Source organism: Saimiri boliviensis, chromosome X (assembly GCF_048565385.1).
Source record: "Saimiri boliviensis isolate mSaiBol1 chromosome X, mSaiBol1.pri, whole genome shotgun sequence".
NCBI classification, from domain to species: domain Eukaryota; kingdom Metazoa; phylum Chordata; class Mammalia; order Primates; family Cebidae; genus Saimiri; species Saimiri boliviensis.
Window position 1 is genome coordinate 58,735,530 of NC_133470.1, and position 22,675 is coordinate 58,758,204.

Consider the following 22,675-nt stretch of genomic DNA (forward strand, 5'->3'; position numbering starts at 1 on the left):
AATTTCCACCCTCCAAATCAGTTCCCTGTAACTATTTCGTTTCTGATAATGCTGTTCCCATTCCTAAAGTCTGGACATCATGGAGACATTTCGATCCTTTCTCTTCCTTTGCTCCACCTATTCCATTAGTTGCCCTCCTATATGAATTCTAATTTTTCACTGTCCCTTACTTTGTTTTCAATTTTTTTTCTGAATTGATTCATTCATTTATTTAACAAATATTTATTGAGAACTACCATGAACCAGGTACTATTTATGGTACCAAGGATGTAGCAGTGAACATAACATAAAAATTCTAGCTCTCTTGGAGCTGATAGTCTAGTGGAGGAAGACACACAAGCAGATAAGTAAAATACATAGAATGTCAGATGATAAAAAGTTAAATGGAGAAAAATCAGGGAATTTGGAAAGACATGGTCAGAACAGGATGTGTATGTATATGTGCACATTTTTAAATTGGGTAATTTAGGGAAGCTAACTGAGAAGGTGATATTTGAGCAAAGATTTGGAGGCAGTCAGGAAAGAGCCAGGCAGATATGGGAGAGGTTGAGGGAGCATTCCAGGCAGAAGAAGTAACAATGTAAAGGCCCTAAGATGGGGGAGAACATGCATGTTCCAGAAATAGCAACATGGCCAGTGTGACTGAAGCAGAGTGAGTAAAAGGAACAGTAATAGAGGTAAGGTCAGAGAGGTAAGGGGAGAGGATCAGATCATGTAGGGCCTTATAGGTCATTGTAAAGACTTTGGCTTTGTGTTATGAGTGAAATAGGAAGCCAATGGAGGGTTTTGAGCAAAGGAGTGACCTGATTTGACCTATTTTATTGGTAAGAAAACTTTAGCTACTGGGTTGAGACTAGACTGTAGCAGGGCAAGGGTAGAAGTGGGGAGTAAGTAAGGAGACTATTGCAGTAAGCTAGGTCAGAGTTGATGGCATAGACCAGAGTAGTGGTGGTGAAAGTGGTGAAAGATTGTTAAATTCTGAATTTACTCTTGATTGAATGTGGCATGTGAGAGGAAACAGTGATGTTAAGGATGATGACTTTGACATTTTGGCCTCAACTGGAAGAATATATATATATATATATATATATATATATATATATATATATATATATAGTGTGTGTGTGTTTGTGTGTGTGTGTTTAATTTCTAGTTTCTTGGACTCTCATAACATATATTTCATTCTGTTCTATACCTTAATTACTTTTCACCTGGGCTGTATCAATAATCATGATAAATGTTCAGTGGTGAATCTGATCGCCTCTTCCAGCCTCTCTCCTCACTCCAGTTCACGCTTTATAAAATGAGGTACTAATCATATCTTCAATGGTTTCCCATTGTACTTAATTCAGTAGGTGGACTCCCCTGTCTTGCATACAAGGCCCTCCATAATATGAGCCCAACCTATTTCTTTGCTATTCCCTTATATATTCCAAATAAAGTGGCTCACTGCTCCTTGGATTTCATGTTTATCAACATGTAACACGTTATAGATGATGCTTATTTGGAATCACATAATGGTTAAGAATATAGACTCTGTAGTTGGATACCCCAGATTTGAATCATAATTTCATTTCTCATTGTGTCTTCGGACAGTTTAATATCTATATCTTGTTTTCTATCTCTAAAACAGGGATAATATTAATATCAATCTACTTCATAAAGATAGAGGTGTTTTAAGGATTAAATGAGTTTATATTTAAAACATATAAACAGTGCCTGACCAACATGTTAAGTGCTCTAATGTCTCGGCTGTTGTTATTGTTACCATTTTTAATGTCTCTTTCTCTGTCCACTGTAATATCAGGTGCGTGAGGGCAGGGATTTTTATCTGCTTTGTTCACTGTTCTATCCCTATTGCCTATAACAGTGCCTGACATAAAATAATAATAAATGCTCAGTAAATATTTGTGAAATGAATAATTGCAGTCTCCTGAGCCCAAGATGTCTACTACTGCTGCCTCTTCCTCCTACTCTCTTCTCTTAAGAACCTGTCCCAAACTACAAGGCTTATCATAAGCACCATGTATTCCTTGGAACACTTTGTGATTTTCTGATCCTTCTCCCCAAGCTGAGTTTAATCTCTCATTTCTTTGAATTCCCGTAATAACTTACTTATGGTTTTCTTATATCTATTTCACTTCTTTGCCTTTCATCTTAGTCATTCGTATCTAATCTCGCTTACTAGATATTAAGTTCTTAATGTACGGTCTGTGTCTTAATCATTTTATATCCCTCGTGATGCTAGTATAATGCCTTGAACATGGTAGATGCTCAATAGACATTTGCTGATTGAATTGAATCTGTTCTACTATTTATATACTTAGTTGTATGCAAATTTTCAGATTTCTAAGTCATACTTCCAATCTATTAAATCTCTGTAAAATTTACTTCTAAGCTTGAACATTTATCCTAAATGTTCAAGCTTAGAAAATCTATACTTTTTTATCTGTAGTTGCAGAATAAATAAATTTGTCTTGAACAAATCTTGTTTTAACTGCCTAAGGACTTTAGGCCAGATTATGAAATTGTCCTGCATATATGATCATAAAGGGAAAGTTTTATCAAATATGGCAATATACAGCTAGAATTCAATGATCTAGTAACATCACCTAAGAACACAGATGAAAAAAGGCTTTGTGCAGATAAAGTATGTATCACAAGATCCATGCACTTAAGCTCATGCATGTTATATTAGGGTAAGCTTCTGAAATACTTATAATTTAGTTACTCATCATTATGCTTAAGTCATGATTATCAGATTTCCTAGCCAACAGCTGTGGAGAGGCCATTTAGAAATGTTTACAAGGCTTATGGAATAACAGGAGGGAGAGACAGCTGACTCTAAGGAAGGAGACAGAAAAAACAAAAAACAGGCCAAGAACTCATAGCATTGTGGGACTAATTGCCCTATATGGCTTAAATAAGTCTTGAGGGCATCAACATGTTATAACAGCTCAATAGTTGATGTTCATAATAATGACCCAAATTCATCAAAAAACAATTAAATTGTGATCATCTACCATATTCTACTTTTGAAGATAAGCAGTGAGTATAGGGTGTTTAGATATCCATCCAAAAGATTAAATTTAAAATGGTTTTGTGTATAAAGTAATAATCCCTGAACTAGCTGGACAACTTGACTGACTCATTCCTGAATTACAATCAAGGTTTTCCTTCATTCAATGTATACCTTTCTGTTCAAGCCCCTCTAACTAGAATTGAAATGCAATGGTAAGGCAACATGAGGCAGTAAATCTATAAAAATGAATTGTTCATTCACACTACATTTATAAAATAGGATATACGATTATAGAACAGATGTTGACTGATTGAAATGCTGTATCCTCAATCATGTTAGTGTTTATTTGATAAGGAATGCCATTTGTTTAGCTTTGCTCATTTATTCAGTGACTGTGGCCTGGAATTTTATTAGATGCTGTATAGCTGTATATCTCTGCTCACCAGAATGCTGAGAGAATCTTAGATTGAATGAGACTGTATAAGAAGTTGGAGCTTTTTAGCTTCGGGAGTGAAGATAGAAGACTTTAGTTTTGAAGGTTTTCTATTTTAAATGTCTTTGCTTTGTTTTATTTCATTTATATATGGGTGCCAGAACATAGAAGTGACTAATAGTCTGGCAGTATTCATTACTTGTTTAACTTTATTCTGAAAACTTTCATCTTCCTAAAAGTCTTTCAGTGACTACCCAGGGAGAGATTGAGAGCCAAGAAAATCTCCTGAAATGGAACCATTTATAACTGATGTGTTTCTGAATAATGGAGAAAACTTAAATTTAATTTTAAAAGTACTGCAATACTAAACAGCTCTTATATTTGAAATAAATTATTCAACTAATTTTTTGTTCTCCCTTGGAGCCAGTTAGCAAATATCTTTTGTGTTGCAGTGAGATTACAGCAAATGATTTCATGGAAACTTTTATCCAGATGTTGTATTTTATTTTATTAGCTGATAATATCTGAGCCTTTATTATATAGAAACTAGTACAATAAATATTTGAATGAATAGGTTTAGAAACCAGATAATTTGGAAGAATAATTTCAAAGCTTGAATGAACTATGACATTTAGAACCAGCATCTTAGATTGTCATGTAACATATTGTACAATACACATTATAGTGAAAAAGATTTTAAAATTTAATACTCTAAGAAAAATATTTTAGGAAGAATTTTTCTTTCTTTTAAAGAATAAAATAAATAGGTTTTTAGTCCCCTACATCCAAATATTTTTGTCTCCATTTTACCCTCTTGATAAAGGCAGAAAAGGGTTTTTAATTGTTGCAAATGCAGATTAAGAGTTGTTAACCTCTAAAAACTATAGAGCCAAATTAAAATCAGTTCAGAATGATGTGGTATGTTATATAAATGTAATATGTTATACAGCATTGCAATTTCCTTATAGTTGCTATAAATAACTTTTTAGAATTTATTAATTGATCTAAAAATGAAAGACCCAATGCATGTTGACATAAATAGCATTTTAATAAACAATAATTTCAACTGCTTCATCAAGAACATTCTTAAGTGAAATGTGAAATGCATATGGTCCTTCTTTTCTTTTCCTTCCCTTTTTCCTTCCTTCCTTCCTTCCTTCCTCCCTCCCTCCTTTCCTTCCTACCTTCCTTTCTCTCTTTCTCTCTCTCTTCCTTTTTCCTTTTCTTCTTCTTTTTTGACAGAGTCTTCCTCTTATTGCCCAGGCTGGAGTACAGTGGCATGATCTTGGCTCACTCCAACCTCTGCCTTCCAGGTTCCAGCAATTGTCCTGCTTCAGCCTCCCGAGTAGCTGGGATTACAGGTGCCCACTACCACACTTGGCTAATTATTGTATTTTTAATAGAGATGGGGTTTCACCGTGTTGGCCAGGCTGGTCTCGAACTCCTGACCTCAGGTGATCCACCCACATCAGCCTCCCAAAGTGTTGGGATTACAGGCATGAGCCACCGTGCCCAGAATGAAATGGCATTTCTTTCTCTGAAAATGCATAATGGTAAAGAATACAATGTGCACTAGTATAGTTTGGTGTCCCCACCTTAATCCATGAAAGGCACCAACAGTTTTTTCATCACTATTTTTTGAATAACAGCTTTATTATGATATAATCAACATACCATATACTTTACCCATTTAAAGTGCCTAATTCATTGGTTTTTTAGTACATTAACAGAGTTGTGCAACTATTATCATAATCAATTTTAGAGACACAAAAGGAAACCCTATACCTATAAGTAGTCACTCCCCATTTTTCCCAAACCCTCCCCTCTTCCATCTTCTCGGAATCATTTATCTACTTTCTATCTCTATATATTTGACCACCGTGGACATTTCGTTTAAATTGAATCATACAATATATAATCTTCTATGTCTGGCCTTTTCACTTAGCATAATATTTTCAAGGTTCATCCATATGGTAGCATGAATCAATATTTCAGTCTTTTTATGCTTGAATGGTATTCTATTATATGGTTATATTTCATTTATCCATTCATCAGTGGATGGACATTAGGTTGTTTCCATTTTTGCCTGTTATAAGTAATGCTGCTCTCAATATTTGTGTACATGCTTTTGTATAAACATTTTTTTCAATTCTCTTGAGTATATGCCTACAATGGGATTGCTGGGTCATATGGTAACTCTCTGTTGAACTTTTTGAGGAACTTCCAGACAGTTTTCCAAAGAGGCTGCACCATATTACATTTTCACAAGCAATATATGAGGGTTCCAATTACTCTTCATTCTTGCCAACACTTGTCTATTTTTTATTATATCCTTCCTAGGATATAATACTTTGAAGTGATATTTCAATTGTGGTTTGATTTGTATTTTCCTAAAGACTAATAATTTTTTCATGTGCTCGTTGGTTACTTATGTATCTCCTTTGGAGAAATGTATATTCAGATCCTTTGCCCATTTTTCAATTGAGTAGTTTTTTTTTTTTTAGTTGTAAGAGTTTTTTTATATATTTTGGATATGAGTCCCTTATAAGATAGTTAACTTGCAAATATTGTCTTCATTCTATGAGTTGTTTCTTCATTTAACTTGTGTGAAGAAAGTGAAAGAAAGGGAGTATTATCACTGTAACAGTATTAAGCCCTCCAGTCTATGAACGTGGGATGTCTTTTCATTTACTTAGATCTTCTTTACTTTCTTTCAATAATGTTTTGTAGCTTTCAGTATATGTTCTACCCATGTTTTGTTAAGTTTATTCCTAAACTTTTATGCTGTAAAGTTTAATGTCCAGTTTATCTATTTTTCCTTTTGTGGCTTCTCCTTTAGGTATTATTTTGAAGACATTATTACCTAACCCAAGGTCATAGGATTTATATCACTGTTTTCTTCTAAGAGTTTTGTAGTTCTAGCCTTTACATTTGGGTCTGTGATCTATTTTTTATTTTTTTATTTATTTTGGCAAGCCTGTAATGACAACTCGCACTGAGAAATGCATTGATGCAGTCAATATCTGAAGATGAACTATAAAAACGTAAGTGTAAAACAGTGTCTTAGGGTCCCTGAGAAATACACTCTAAGTTGTAGTTTAGAATATAAGCAGTTTGTTGGGGAATGTACTCTGATCAACCCTTCTGAGGAAGTGAAGGAAAGAGCAGCAGAAGGAGTTGAGCTGTTAGTACAAAGTCTTCACAGGAGCTCTGGGACTGGGCTGGCAAAATGAGAATAGTCTCACATTGAAGCAAGGAGGCCTTTGTACCCTACCCTCTTCACCAACTAATCAAGGGATTTGTACTACCCTGGGGAAAAGAGGGTCTTTTTGGACAAAGGCAATTTGTCCAAATCCTTTAGGGATTTGGCTGAGACTCAGTGCCTCCAAGTCTTGAAGCAAGGAACAAGATAACATACACCTCACAGTGGCACAGTGGCACAGTGTTAAGACTCAGTAGAGGAACTGTGTTGGGATACTATGAGGGAAAGAAAAGACAATATGTGGAAACATCTCTATGTCAGTGAAAACTTTCATAGAAGAGGTGATATTTGGACTGCCTTGCAATATAGAGGTGTATTTATCAGTTACTATAGAGAAATAGTATTCCACACACAGGGAGATACATAAGCAAAGCCTGACATTTTTTATTTATTATTATTTTTTTAGATAGAGTTTCCCTTGGTTGCCCAGGCTGGAGTGCAATGGCGTGTTCTCAACTCACTACAACTTTCGCCTCCCAGGCTCAAGCAATTCTTGTGCGTCAGCTTCTCAAGTAGCTGAGATTACAGGCATGCACCACCATGCCCGGCTAATTTTTGTATTTTTAGTAGAAGTAGGTTTTCACTATGTTGGCTAGGCTGGTCTCAAACTTTTGGCCTCAAGTGATCTGCCCACCTCAGCCTCCCGAAGTGCTGGGATTACAGGCTTTAGCCACTGCACCTTGCCGAAAGAAACATATGTTACTCAGAGTTGCTTAGAGTGTAGGGTCCAGGAGGAGAGATTGAAATGGAGGACAGTGAGGTGGTGACAGAGGTAAAACTGCAGAAGTGGCAGAGTCTAGATTATGGAGAGATAAATGGCATGCTCAGAAGTTTGTATTTTATTCTAACAGCAAGGCAGGGTTTTAAGCAAAGGACGATCTTGTATGATCCATGTTTTATTTAATTTTTATATGTGGTATGAGGAGTGGATTCAAGTTCATTCTTTTACATGTGGATATCCAGTTGCCCCAGCACCATTTGTTGAAGACTGTTTTTCCCCTATTGAATTCTCTTGGCACTCTTGTCAAAAATCAGTTGATTGTAAATGTAAGCATTTATTTCTAGACTTTCAATTCTACTCAATTAATCTATATGTTTGTCCTTATGCCAGCAGTACTACACTGTCTTGATGACTTTGTAGCTTTGTTGTAAATTTTGCAATCAAGAAGTGTGAGTCTTATAACTTTGTTCTTTATCAAGATTGGTTTTAGCTATTCTGTGCCCCTGAATTTCCATATGAATTTTGAGATCAGCCTGTCAATTTCTTTCTTTTTTTTTTTTTTTAAGATGGAATCTTGATCTGTCACCCAGGCTGGAGTGCTATGGTGCAATCTCAGCTCACTGCAACCTCCACCTCCCAGGTTCAAATGATTCTCCGACCTCAGCCTCCCAAGTAGCTGGGATTACAGGTGCATGCCACAACCATCAGCTAATTTTTCGTATTTTTTAGTAGAGACGAGGTTTCACCATGTTGGCCAGGCTGGTCTTGAATTCCTGACCTTGTGATCCACCTGACTCGGCCTCCCAAAGTGCTGGGATTACACGTGTGAGCCATGGTGCCCAGCCACTCAGCCTGTCAATTTCTACAAAGATTCTGGCTGAGATTTTGATAAGGTTGTGTTTAATTTGTAGATTGATTTAGGAAGTATTGCCATCTTAACAATATTAAGTCCTCCAGTCTATGAACGTGGGATGTCTTTTCATTTGCTTAGATCCTCTTTACTTTCAGTAATATTTTGTAATTTTCAGTATAAATTCTACACGTCTTTTGTCATATTTATTCTTAATGTTTTATTTTGTTTTGATGCTATTGTAAATAGGATTGTTTCTTAAATTTCATTTTTTAGTAGTTCATTGCAAAAATAGAATTAGAGCTAATTTTTAATATTGACCTTGTGTACTGCAAACTTGCTGAACTTGTTTATTAGCTTTAGTAGGGTCTTTGTGTGTGTGTGGATTCCTTAGACTGTGCTCTATATAATATTGTGTTATCTGCAAATTAAGATAGTTTTCTGGATGGCTTTCATTTCTTTTTATTGCCTAATTTCATAACTGTAACCTCTAGTAATAATGTGTTGAATAGAAGTGGTAAGAGCAGACATCATTTTCCTGTTAGGGGGAAAATATCCCGTCTTTTATCACTTAACATAATGCTAGCTGTGGCTCTTTTCTAGGTACCTTTTGATCTGGTTGAGGAAGTTTTCTTCTATTCCTAATTTGTTGAGTATTTTTGTCATGAAAGAGGGTATTGAATTTTGTCAACAATTTTTCCATATCTATTGAGATATTCATGACTTTTCCCCCTTTATTCCATTCATATGATATATTAATTGATTTTCTGATATTAAACCAACCTTGCATAGGATAAATTTCATTTGCTTGTGTTATACAATCCTTTTTATATATTGCTGGGTTCAATTTGCTAGTATTTTGGTGAAGATTTTTATGACTATTTTCTTTTTTTTTTTTTTTTTAATTGCATTTTAGGTTTTGGGGTACATGTGATGAACATGCAAGATTGTTGCATAGGTACACACATGGCAGTGTGCTTTGCTGCCTTCCGTCCCCTCACCTGTATCTGTCATTTCTCCCCATGCTATCTCTTCCCACCTCCCCACCCCCCGCCCCTCCCCCATTTCCCCCCAACAGACCCCAGTGTGTAGTGCTCCCCTCCCTGTGTCCATGTGTTCTCATTGTTCAACACCCGCCTATGAGCGAGAATATACGGTGTTTGATTTTCTGCTCTTGTGTCAGTTTGCTGAGAATGATGGTTTCCAGGTTCATCCATGTCCCTACAAAGGACGTGAACTCATCGTTTTTGATGGCTGCATAATATTCCATGGTGTATATGTACCACATTTTCCCTATCCAGTCTATCATCGTTGGGCATTTGGGTTGGTTCCAGGTCTTTGCTATTGTAAACAGTGCTGCAATGAACATTCGTGTGCACGTGTCCTTGTAGTAGAATGATTTATAATCCTTTGGATATATACCCAGTAATGGGATTGCTGGGTCAAATGGGATTTCTATTTTTAGGTCCTTGAGGAATCGCCACACTGTCTTCCACAATGGTTGAATTAATTTACATTCCCACCAACAGTGTAAAAGTGTTCCTATTTCTCCACATCCTCTCCAGCATCTGTTGTTTCCCGATTTTTTAATGATCGCCATTCTAACTGGTGTGAGATGGTATCTCAATGTGGTTTTGATTTGCATTTCTCTGATGACCAGTGATGATGAAGCATTTTTTCATATGTTTGTTGGCCTCCTGTATGTCTTCTTTTGTAAAGTATCTGTTCATATCCTTTGCCCATTTTTGAATGGGCTTGTTTGTTTTTTTCTTGTAGATCTGCTTTAGTTCTTTGTAAATTCTGGATATCAGCCCCTTGTCAGATGGGTAGACTGCAAAAATTTTTTCCCATTCTGTTGGTTGCCGATTCACTCTACTGACTGTTTCTTTTGCCGTGCAGAAGCTGTGGAGTTTGATTAGGTCCCATTTGTCTATTTTGGCTTTTGTTGCCGACTATTTTCATAAGAGATTTTGGTCTATAGTTTTCTTATATCTTTTTCTGGTAACAAGTTAATACTGATCTCATAGAATGAGTTGGGAAGTATACCCTCCTCTTATATTTCTTGGAAGAGTTTGAGAAGGATGGGTATTAATTGTTCTTTAAATGTTTACTCAGATTCATCAGGGAAGGCATCTAAACCTAGGTTTTCTTTGTGAGTAGTTTTTTTATTATGAATTCAATAACTTGTTTTAGGTCTATACATATTTTCTATTTCTTCCTGAATCAGTGTTGGTAGTTTTTATTTTTCTAGGTACTTTTCCATTTCATCTAAGTTATATAATTTGTATACATACAGTTGTTCATCATATTCCCTTGTAATCCTTTATATATGTGTATGGTCGATAGTAATGTTTGCTCTTTCATTCTGCATTTTAGTAATTTGAGTCTATTTTTTGCTTCATCAGTCTAACTAAAAGTTTGTCAATTTTGTGGATATTTTCACAGAAAAAAACAGTCTTTTGAAAAGGGAAGTAGCAAATTAATCATTTGAAGGCAGCTAAGTAAGCCCTCTATAATGGCCTCACTGACAGTGTGTTCTTGGTCACATGTTTCTTAACTTCCTGGAACCTCAGTTGCCTCATCTATAAAATGGGGTGATATGGCTTGCCTCATAGATTTGTCTTTAGAATTAGATGAATTAACATGTAAAATCTCTAGTACAAGACCTATTTATGACAAATGTTCTACCTTTCGGTAAATGTTTATATCTTTTTCTGTCAGATTCTTGTGCTGACCCTTGTTTTACTGCATTATTTTTCAGTAGCCATCTTTTATTTAATAAATTAAACATTAAAAATGAATTCTCTTTTAAATTCTGAAAAAATATTTTTGTGCTTTTTCTTCTACCGTATAATCAAGATGATATTTATTTTCACTAAAATTTAAGCATATAACCAATTGCAGAATATAAACAGGTGAAATAGTGGTTTAATATTAATCATAGATGAATGTAAAAGCACAACTGACATTGTATATAATAAATTATCATACTCTGTATTATTTTTATCTTTTTCTCTTCTAAGTAATAATTTTATTTCCTATTAAATATCCATAGAGATAATTTCTTTCTTCTTAAAGTAGAGCACCATCTCTCAGATAACTTTAACATTTCTTAGACAATTCTGACCTTTTAATGAACTTTATGATAGTTTGGCAGTGTTATAAATTATGAACCAGGAACTCTAAAAGGTTATCAAAACTTTTTTCATATTGTGGTATGTAATTTATTCAGGTAAAGAAAGGTAACTCTAATCAATTTTTATATTTTACTAAAAGTTTCTACATCCTATTAGTAGGATTTATATTCTTTCTTTCCTAAGTATCTTTTGGCCTAACTTTCTCCATAGGTATGCACCTTTATTGCTTGCCAGTAACTTGGGGAAATAAGAACATTTCTTCTAGACTTTGAGTCAATAAAAAGTGACTCCTCTATGGAAATAGGAATTGAATGCTACTCTCTCGTGTACGAACTCGGTATTTGGCCTAGATCTTTTCCGTTTCTCTGAAATGAGTAAGATGTTATGGCACCTCACTTTATAGGTGCCTGATCAGCTGTTGTAACATGTATCTTCATGAACCCTATTTACTGATTTCATCCTATGGATTTACCTGTACAGCAGGAATAATTGAATTGCCAAACAGGGTTATGATAGAACCTCAGTAGCCCAGCCACAAGTAGATCACAAAACATCATGATTCTAACACTGATGGTAGGAAAGCATCTCCCAGGGATGTCAATAGAATTCTGAGGGGTAACTTTCATCTCAATAGGCCTCCAACTCTAACCAGAAGACATGTTTTGCTGTAGAATACAGAAAGTGAAAACTCATGAGTGAACAAGAAAAATTCATTCTCAAGAAACCTGCATTAGCGAGCTAATGCATGTCATTAGTAATGTGATCTTAAGGGAATTATTAAACATCTCCAAGCTTCAATTTCCATGTCTGTAAAATGTGGGTGGTGATAACAGGAATGTTGAGAAATTTTAATAAGATAATTCATGTAAAGTACTTAACACAGTGCCCAGTTCATTGTAAGGAATTTTCTTAAAGTTTTTTCAATATAATTTCTCTCTTATGACCCACTTGGGTGTTGTAACAGGTCCATTAAAGCTTTCTTTTACTATATCTGAAATTTTTGTTCTGTATTCTTCAGATCAGTACTTTTATTACCGATATGGTTTGGATTTGTGTTCCTGCCCAAATCATGTCGAATTGTAATCCACAGTGTTGGAGGAGGGACCCGGTAGCAGGTGATTGGATTACGGAGGCAGATTTTTCCTTGCTTTTCTCAAGAGAGTGAGTTCTCAGGAGATCTGCTTGTTTAAAGGTGTGTAGCACCTTTGTCCTCTCTCTTCCTCCTGTTCTGGCCATGTAAGATGTGTCCGTTCCCCCTTGCCTTCACCATGATTGAAAGTTTCCCGAGGCCTCTCCACCCATCCTTCCTGTACAGCCTGTAGAACTATGAGCCAATTAAACCTCTTTTCTTTATAAATAACTCAGTCTCAAGTATTCTTTATAGCAGTGCGAGAACAAGGTAATACAACCGTTTAAGTTAGCTTTTATGGTTCCTCTTACTTTTACCTCTATGTCCCAGTTTTTTTTTTTTTTTTTTTCATTTTTTGTTGTATGAGTGATTTTCAGGCTTTTCATCATTCTGGAAACCCTCCTTGGATCCTATTCTCAGTTGTTTATTTCCTTTATAATGTACCACACAGAACCGTACCCCATACTTTAGAGATTATTTGTCCAGCCTAGCCTTCCTTTGATTCAGTTATTAGACTTTTATCAGTGCAGACTAAGATTACTGTAGAATTTTCTTTTCAGTGGCTATTTTATGACCTGTGACCAGATCAAAGGAACCATTTTTCAGATAAGAGACATATTTGAAATTACAGTTCTGAACACTGATTCAAGAACTGTTTTCTTCAGCTGTTAGTATTTACATGCTGGTCTCATCAGTAATCTATTTGCTTAGAAACTGATTTACTGGAAAACTGAAACAGCATTTGTAATTATATATTAGACATTTTATTCTTATACCTATGTACCCAGATTTGATTGGTTAACTTAAATGCACCAACATTTTCCATATTTGTTGTTCAAATTTTATTTAGGTAGACTAGGTTATAGACCATTGACTTCAAATGGAATTGTGAAGCTAATCTTTATCTGAAGCTTAGGTGATGAAAGGCTTTTTTTTTCCAAGCAAAACTAATGATACTCCCGAGTTAAATGAAAATCACCTAACCTGGAAACCGAGAGTGTGTTGTTTCCTCAGCACTGCTTTCTTTCTCTGCCTTCTGGGTAGAGGAGAGAGGGCATTATGGGGAAAGGCTGCAGAAGTCAGAGCAGCCGATCTATGGCTGACCTGAATGACATTGTTAAAGGTAAAAGATATTGCAAAAGAGAGAATCAGTTTTTAGTATATAGTATATAGCCTACATATAGAATTCTATATATAATCTATATATAATAATCTATTTTATATAGATCTATATATAATCTATATATAGCCTATATATAGAATTCTACATATAGACTATATATAGAATCAGTATATAGGGCTGTTATTTGCAAATATTTACTTTTTTTTTTTTGCCTTTGGAAAACCTCAGCTCCCTAGACTGCATTTTCTGTATCTCAATTTCCTAATTTTTAAAATGAGGACAATAAGAGTACATAGACTGCTCCCTAACTTCCCAGTTACCCCATAAGGTAAGACTTTTGTCTCTCTACTTAATTATTCCAGTGATTTAAAGTACTCTTAGGACCTCATGTACTGATTTGTGTAAATTGTGATTACTTGTGTATGTATTTTTTGTTCCCTACTAGATTATAATCTCTTTGAGGTCAGAGGTTAGCTGAGTTTTCATCTTTTTTGATCTTCATAGTTCCTTGGATTAAAAACTTCAGTGAAACCACAAGAAAATAATTGGAAATATAATTGGGCAGGTGGAACAAATTTGTTAAATCAGTTTGGGAAAACAATAACTGGTTCTTAAGTAATAAATCAGCGTCAGGTTCACTGTTCCATAATCAGGGTGGGAACAAGGGAGAAGGGAAAGTCTATGTTTCTGAAGACATCTGAGAACAGAAGCCCTGCCTTCAAATATGGTTGATTCCACTGGAGAATGGGGGAACCTCTTCTTAGTCGTGTTCAGAAAAATTGGGACGTTTGTCATTAGCTGTACTGTGATGCAGATGTGACTTCAAAGAATCAGTTCACTTCATCTTGTGTATGTTGTGGCAGAAAGCAATATTTCAGTCTATCACAAAGCAAGGAATTTGGGTATAAGATTAAAGTCCAATATGTACTGCATGGAGAGGCGTAATTTCTATTAAGTATTGATCCTTAAGGCAAAGCTAAACCGACATAATTAGCATAGGATTTTTATTTGAAAATATTGATTTTCTACCCTCTCTCGCTCTCTAAAGCAGAGACTCAAAGTGTCAGATAATCTCTGGGTTAGAATGGAAATAGAGGTCATCCAGCCCAAGATCTCGTATTCTTTGTCAATCACTTCTGCAATATCTCCATCAAGTCATCACCATCCTAGGCTTGAAATGTGTCAGCAATGGAGAACTTGTCCTCATGGGAGATAGCTAATGTCATTTGTACGCTAATCTACTTGTTACAGAAGTCTTCTTTATTTAATACTGCAATCGTAAACTCTGCCATATCATAGTTATTCAGATGAGAGAAAGATCACCACATCTACCTGACTAGTCTCCAACCTCCCAACTCCAGACTAAACATGCTTTCAACTGTTCCTTTGTTACTTTGTTGCACTTTCCACACTGTATATTGTAGTCATAGTTTTGTAGCTATATTTTTACACATCCTCTGAATTGTGAGCTCCTTGAGGGCATGAACCACATCCTATCTTTGAATGTGTCTGGCGTATAATGCCTTTGAGTGAGAAAAACATGGCATTACTTCTCTGTTTTATCTAGGCTACTCTTGTTTGGATGTTCTCTGATTTATCCTTCATTAAACTGTATTTACCGAATGCCTTTCTGTGTGTCAGACACTCTGCCAGTATTTAGGAATACAACAGTGAAAGAGAAAGATATAGTTTCTGACTTTGTGAAATTTAAAATGTGTGAGATGCAGGCAAGGAAAACGGCAGTGCAAAACAAGGTGATAGGCTGCACTAAAGGAAAGACATAGTACATGGTTTCCAACCAAGGCTTTGGGGATCAAAGAATGCTTTCCCCCCCCCTATTTTCTTGTTAAAATGGGGGAAATATTTTAGGTGTGTGGTCTGACCAGCTCTGATGATCACAGTTTTCATCTGGGTGTATCTGGATGTATATATTATTGCAGGTTTAGGTAATATTTGCCTTTTTAATGCTACTACATTATTGTTCATTTGTTCATTCAATAAATATTTATTGAGCACCTACTAACTGTTAAAAACTTTAGACAAATTAAAGTTAGAGACCATAATTTCAGGGATCATTTCTATAGTTTATTACTGGAGAAGTTTCTTTGAACGTATAGAGTACTAAAAACCATGTTATCTCCTGACTGTAAAGCTGCCTCTTGGTATTGCTTTACTTCAATTGCCATTTGTCACTAATGATTGTTTTTTCTTTTCTTTTGGGAGAGTAATGGGGAGAGGACACAGTCTGGGTGGGGAAAAATATTAAAGTTACCAGAGTCTAATTGGGCATATAACTATTCATGAATTGAGCAAACCTCAAAACCAGAACAAAGGAAGGGGAGAGAAGGAGAATATAACAGGGTTGGCAGTCACTACTCTGCTCTCTCTGTTTAACCATCCTGAGTATGACAGCTCTTCCTCACACAAGCCAAAATCAATCTGACCTTCAGAGAATGGTTTAGGTGATTTAAGTGAAGTGTGCACTTAATGACATACTATACTGGAAAATACTTTATAAATTAAGTGCAGTATATACACTATCATTATTAATGATAGTATTTCCACCTAATTCCTCCCAGTCAAACTTCATTCTCTGTAAATTGCATATCTTAAAAATTTCAGTACTGATTGACTCTATGAAAAACTGCCAAAGCATTTCCTTGGTATTTAATTAATTCTTGTTCTGCATTTGGGTTAGCAGTTTTATAAAACTAGTTTCTTCATTAAAGATCTGGAAATCCTCACCCAGTCTAATGGTATGATATTAAAGTTATCAGAAATCTGTACTTGTCAGAGTCCTTTCCATGAATCTTCTTGAAGATAAAACACTTTAGGCTTATAGTTGCTCAGGAAAGTACCAGAGTAAACAACCATCTGTGAATAATAAGGCTTAAAATTGCCATGGTTAAACGCCTGTTGAGAGTTCACTGCAATGTTGATGGAATTGACAAGGAAATTCAGTTATTTCTGCTGCATACAACATTTTAAGATAATATTGTAAGAATTATGACTTACCATTATATCAGGACTAATAGTTTTCTATGAATTTTATCCAATTTCTGAAACACATATTCATAACACATCCATACAAACATAACTCAAAGGATTAGCTTTACATATTATTTGACACTTTCCATATAATTTAATGTATCAAATAAGCCCAGTTAGTTTATATTTCTCTTTTCATAAAAAGAGGTATCCTTTTGAGATGTTTCAAGGGCCTATCTGGAAAATCCCAAAGTTAATTCAAGGTGAAGAAAGAGACTTAACTTAAAATTTGATTTTGTGAAGTTTGTAAAAAATATCAAAGGTAATTGACCTGGCACAGTTGCTCATGCCTGTAATCCCAGCATTTTAGGAGGCCAAGGCAGGTGGATTGCTTTAACTCATGAGTTTGAGACCAGCCTGAGCAACATGGCAAAACCCTATCTCTACAAAAAATACAAAAATTAGCCAAGTATGGTGGTGTACACTTGTAGTCCCAGCTACTTGGCAGGCTGAGGCAGGAGAATTGCTTGAGCTTGGGAGGCAGAGGTTGCAGTGAATCAAGATTGTGCCACTGTACTCCAGCCTGGATTATAGGGCCAGACTTTGTTTCAAAAAAGAAAAAAGAAAAGAAAAAGAAAGAAAACTATATATATACGTATGTGTGTGTGTGTGTGTGTGTGTGTATGTGTGTGTTGTGTGTGCATGTGTGTATGTGTATGTATACATATATATATATATATATATATATATATATATATATATAGGTTGAAAACACTTGAGCAAAATATGATGTGTCTGTGAAATAATAGTAATTCATTTAAATAGAGCAACAGTTAAAATACTTTAAAAGGCAAATGTAAAAATGTAGTTGTAGAAAAATCCTTAGCTCTTTTAGATGACTCAGTTTTCATAAGTAATCAAAAACCTAATATAGAACATGAAGCACAAGGAATCATCTTGATAAAGCACAGAATCCTTGTTTCCTAGGTCAGTTACCTACCAAAAAGGTGAAGAAAAAACTCACAAAATTTCCTATTAAGAGCAGATCAAAGACCAGGCATGGTGGCTCACACCTGTAATCCCAGCACTTTGGGAGGCTGAGGTGGGTGGATTACCTGAGATCAGGAGTTTGAGACCAGCCTGGCCACCATAGTGAAACCCCGTCTCTACTAAAAATACAAAAAAAATTGCCAGGTGTGAAGGCTCACGCCTGTAATCCCAGAACTTTGGAAGGCCAACGTGGGAGGATCACCTGAGGTCGGGAGTTCAAGACCAGCCTGACCAACATGGAGAAACCCCGTATCTACTAAAAATACTAAATTAGCCAGGCATGGTGGCCCTTGCCTGTAATCCCAGCTACTCAGGAGGCTGAGGCAGGAGAATGGCTTGAACCTGGGAGGCAGAGGTGGCAGTTAGCCAAGATCGCAGCATTGCACTCCAGCCTGGGCAACAAGAGTGAAACTCTGTCTCCAAAACAAAATTTTTTTTTCAAAAAATTAGCCTGGTGTGGGGTGTGCTGTAGTTCCAGCCCCTTGCTTACAGGGACATCTTCTAAGGCCCTATAACCAATTTTATATTTGTAATTTTGTATTTTTATTGAAGAAAATTCTGCAACTTGTATTTATTTTAAGTCCAATAAAACCTATATCTGCCTCTGGCTAGGAAAAAAAATGAAGTTCCTGTTACCTACTCCCATTTTGATGGGAGCTGGGGTCGGGGCAGACAAAAAATATAAAAAATAGATCTATAATATATCAGGTGAAAGCAAATACAGAAGAAACTTAGAGTAAGGAAAGGAATATATAGAAAGTGAGGGGTGGGAGTTGCTGTCTCACTTATGTGGTCAAGAAAGGCCTCTGTGATAAAGCAAGACCTGGAAGAAATGAATGAGAACATCGTGCAGATAATTGGAAGAAGAACCAACCAGGTAGAGAAAATAGCATGTGCAAAGGTCCCCAGTCTAGAATGTGCTTTGAGTGTTTGAGGAATGGCAAAGTTGTCAGTGTAGCAGAAACGGTAAGAAATGAAGTCTGAGCTCATGATGGTTCACTTGGCTTTCACTTGGCTTTCAGTCAACTTAAAACTCTTTCACAGATGCTCCTGTGTTTATTTAATTGTAAGTTTGGACATTTGTGAAGGGCTTTTTATTTGTTTATGTTAGATTTCATTGTGTTATAAAATAGCCAATAGAGTCTGTTAATTTTTAATTCTGACCATTCAAATATCAGCTACCCTTGCTTCAGACCATCTGCAGATTCAATCAACTATATGTTTTCTGTTTGCTTTTCAAACCGTCAGTGGAAATTTTGAAGGAGATGTGGCCTTTTAGCAATTGGCTGGGAACCATTGATTGACATTTTAGTCTTTCAATCAGTATTGAGTATGGTCTTTCAAATGTTTACAAGTTCTCTCAACTCTAATGTGACACATCAGTTTTGACTATATAAAGCTTTTGTGAGAGACCATCAAATATTTTCCTAGACTTAGCATATAAAAGCAGTTATAACACTCACCTGATAACTTTTATATCAAAAATGAAGGAAGGAAGAAAAGGAGGGGAGGGTGAATGAGTTTTTTTTTTTTTCTTAATGAACCCATCCTACCTCCTAGTGTTCACTGATTTCTCTTTTCTTTAAACTGTCTTCAGAATCATTTTTTTTTTCTTTTAAAGAGGGGTCTCACTATGTTGCTCAGGCTGGCCTTGAACATTTGGACTCAAGAGATTCACTCACCTCAACCTTCAGAGTAGCTGGGACTACAGGCGTGTGCCATCACTCCTCTCTGTGTCCCCAGCATTTTAAACTGATATTAGTGAGAAAATTGTAGACTGACATGCAATTTTAAGAAATAATACAAAGAGCTCTTTGTACACTTACCTAGTTTTCCCTAATGGTAACAGTTTACAAAGCTATAGTATAATATGACCAGAAATTGACATTGATACAATCTACCTATCTTATTCACATTTCTCCAGATTTATTTGCCCTTGTATATATATATATTTAGTTTTATACAATCTTATCTGTGTAGCCTTGTGTATCTGCTACCAGAGTAGAGATACAGAACAGTTCCAACATCAAAAGTTTCCTTTGTTTTGTCTTTTTATAAACACATCCACTGCCCCCTTGTGTACCCTTCCTTTACCCCATCTGTAACCCCTGGAAACTACTAATCTCCTGTTTCTGCAATTTTGTTATTTCTAAAATGTCATACAAATGGAATCATACGGTATGTACACTTTTGGGATTTATTTTTTTTCACTCAGCGTAGTCCCGTTGGGATCCATCCAAACTGTTGTTTGTCTCAATAGTTTGTTCCTTTTTATTGCCAAGTAGGGTTTCACTGTGTGGATAAACTGTAGTTTGTTTAACCTTTCACCTGTTGAAGGACATTAAGGCTTATTCGAGTTTTTGGAAATTACAAAGAAAGATGCCATGAACGTTTGTGTACAGGTTTTTGTGTGAACGTAAGTTTTCTTTTTCTAGGATAAATGCTTAAGAATCTAGTTGCTGGGTCACATGATAGTTGCATGTTTAGTTTGTTTTTGTTTTTGTTTTTGTTTTTGTTTTCAAAGAAACTGCCAAACTATTTACCATAATGGCTGTACTATTTTATATTCCCACATGAATGGTCCTATTTCTCCACATTCTTGTCAGCATTTGGTACTGTCACTATTTTTAATATTAGCCTTTTGGATAGGTGGTTTTAATTTTTATTTCCCTGATGGCTAATGATATTGAACATCTTTTCATATACTGATCTGCCATCTCTAGATCCCCTTTAGTTAAGTATCTCTTCGTAACTTTTATTTGTTTTATTTTTAATTTACTGTTGAAGTTTTTAAAATTATACTTTAAGTTTTGGGGTACATGTGTAGAACATGCAGGCTTGTTACATAGGTTCTAGACATAAGTTCATTTTCAAATAGTGGTTTGGAAATATTTTCTCCCAGTCTATAAGCTTATCTTTTTCTAATGTTCACATAGGCTTTCACAGAGCAAACATTTTAAATTTTGGTGAGGGTCAATTTATCAAATTTTTTCTTTTACAGATCATACTTTTTGTGTCAAGTCTAAGAACTCTGCCTCACCCTAGTTCCCAAAGATTTTCTCCTATTTTTTTTAAAAAAGTTCTATGATACATTTCGAGTTAACTTTTATATAAAGTGTGAAGATTAAGTAGAGGTTACTTTTCTTGCCTAGGGAGATTTGATTGCTCCAGCATCATTTGTTGAAAAGGCTATGCTTCCTCCACTGAATTGGGTTTGAACCTTTAGTCATGCATATTTATGTGAATGTATTTTTGAGTTCTCTATTTTGTCCTATGGAGCTATGCATCTACCCTCCATTAATACTATGCTGTTTTGATTCAGTAACTATATAGTAAATGTCAATATGTGCTAGAGGGATTCCTTCTGCTTTCTTTTTCTTTTCCAGGGCTGTTCTACCTATTCTGGGACGTGTGCCTTTCCATATAACTTAAAATAAGCTTGCCTATGTCTATAGAAATCATTGTTGGGATTTTTATAGGAAGTACAATAAACCTGTGGATCAATATGGGGAAAACTGACATCTTTACTATGTTGTCTTCCAATCAATGAACACAGTATATCTATCTATTTAGGTCTTTTCAAAATTCCTTTCAACAGCATTTTATTTAATTTTTAATTTTTTTTTAACTTTCAGGTTCAGGCGTACATGTGCAAGTTTGTTATGTAGGTAAACTCATGTCACAGGAATTTGTTGTACAGATTATTTTGTCACCCAGGTGCTAAGCCTAGTACCCAAGAGTTATTTTTTTCTGATCCTCTCCCTCTTCTCGCCCCCCTTCTTCAAGTAGGCCCCAGTGTCTAATGTTCCTTTCTTTGTGTCCATGTGTTCTCATCATTTAGCTCCCACTGATAAGTGAAAACATGCAGTATTTGGTTTTCTGTTCCTGTATTAGTTTGTTAAGGATAATGGCCTCCGGTTCCATCCATGTTTCTGCAAAAGACATGATTTCATTCTTTTTTTATGGTTGCATGGTATTCCATGATATATATATATATATACACCACATTTTTTAAATCCCGTCTGCCATTGATGGACATTTACATTGATTCCATGTCTTTGCCATTCTGAATAGTGCTGCAGTGAACATACGCATGCATGTGTCTTTATAGTGGAATGATTTATATTCCTTTGGGTATATGACCAATAATGAGATTGCTGGGTCAAATGGTAGTTCTTTGAGGAATTGCCATACTGTTCTCCACAATGGTTGAACTAATTTATACTCCCACTAACAATGTATAAGCATTCCCTTTTCTTTTGTTTTTCTTTATGTTTTTCAACAATTTTTAATTTTTTTATTATACTTTAAGTTCTGGGGTACATGGCAGGTTGTGCAGGTCTGTTATATAGGTATACATGTGCCGTGGTGGTGATTTGCTGCCATCCATCGCCCCGTCATCTACATTAGGTATTTATCCTGCTATCCCTCCCCAGTCCCTCCGCCCTGTGCCATTCCTCCCTTAGTCCCCCACCCCCCCAGGCCCTGGTCTGTGATGTTCCCCTCTCTGTGTCCGTGTGTTCTCATTGTTCAACACCCATGTATGAGTGAGAACATGTGGTGTTTGGTTTTCTGTTCTTGTGTCAGTTTGCTGACAATAATAGTTTCATGAGCGCATCCTTTTTTATGGCTGCATAGTATTCCATGGTGTATATGTGCCACATTTTCTTTATCCAGTTAATCACTGATGGGCATTTGGGTTGGTTCCAAGTCTTTGCTATTGTAAACACTGCTACAATAAACATACATGTGCATGTGTCTTTATAATAGAATGATTTATAATCCTTTGGGTATATACCCAGCAATGGGATTGCTGGGTCGAATGGTATTTGTATTTCTAGATCCTTGAGGAATTGCCACACTTTCTTTCACAATGGTTGAATTAATTTGCACTGCCACCAACAGTGTATAAGTATTTCTATTTCTCCACATCCTCTCCAGCATTTGTTGTCTCCTGATT

General features: G+C 35.7%; 1 protein-coding gene and 1 pseudogene across 4 annotated transcripts in view; both read left to right on the forward strand.

The window, feature by feature from the left end:
• The window catches only part of EDA (ectodysplasin A), a 426,506-nt gene that overhangs the window by 66,239 nt on the left and 337,592 nt on the right, over window positions 1-22,675 (forward strand). The window lies entirely within an intron of this gene.
• LOC120366734 (small nucleolar RNA U3) lies at window positions 15,731-15,928 on the forward strand (annotated as a pseudogene).